This window comes from Octopus bimaculoides, chromosome 4 (genome assembly GCF_001194135.2).
Source record: "Octopus bimaculoides isolate UCB-OBI-ISO-001 chromosome 4, ASM119413v2, whole genome shotgun sequence".
Lineage (NCBI taxonomy): Eukaryota > Metazoa > Mollusca > Cephalopoda > Octopoda > Octopodidae > Octopus > Octopus bimaculoides.
Window position 1 is genome coordinate 180,536 of NC_068984.1, and position 745 is coordinate 181,280.

Sequence of the window (745 nt, forward strand, 5' to 3'; positions counted from 1 at the left end):
ATTTTGCCTACAAATTTCTTTGTAATAGTAATCTACACCGTTTGAAAGTTATTTGTATAAAATTTCATTAAAAATACCTATTTTCCAAAAAGTTGAGGGGGAAAACGTCGGGTCCTGTGAATTTTCCGAAACTCCTCTACCCAAACCTTTGGAAAAGTATTTCCAAGAAATCTTTACATAAATAACCTACAGGATATAAGTGATGTTTCGGTGAAAGCTTCGTTCAAAAGCATCCATTTTTCTCGAATTTACGAGGCAACAAAATCGATGGGGTATTAAACTGTAGTTATGCCTTTTTCAATAAAAAAGGCAATGTTAACTTCCATTACACTTACAAAGACTTAACGAATTAATCAATGAAGTTAACTTTTTGGTCAACAGATTAATGATTAACAAAGTTAACTTTTCGATTAACAGTGTCCACCTCTGGAAGCTATGGCAAGACCTTTAGAAATCTTGAATTCTTAGTGCACCACAATGATGCATGCTAGTTCTCCTTAGAAAGAAATTGCATGTGGCCATTTCTAAAACAGTTAAAATATACATTAATATTTGAAGTTTTGGAATAAGCATATTATATTTTCTCCAATTTTAGAAAATATTTGAGATTTCATCCTCCAATAGTAATTTATGTCTAAAACTATTCACAGAAATTGCTATATTTTAGGATGGTCATTTTTCTTTTTTTTAGTCAAACACATGCAGTACATATTCATTCTTCACTTGTTTATTATTGTTCTTATTT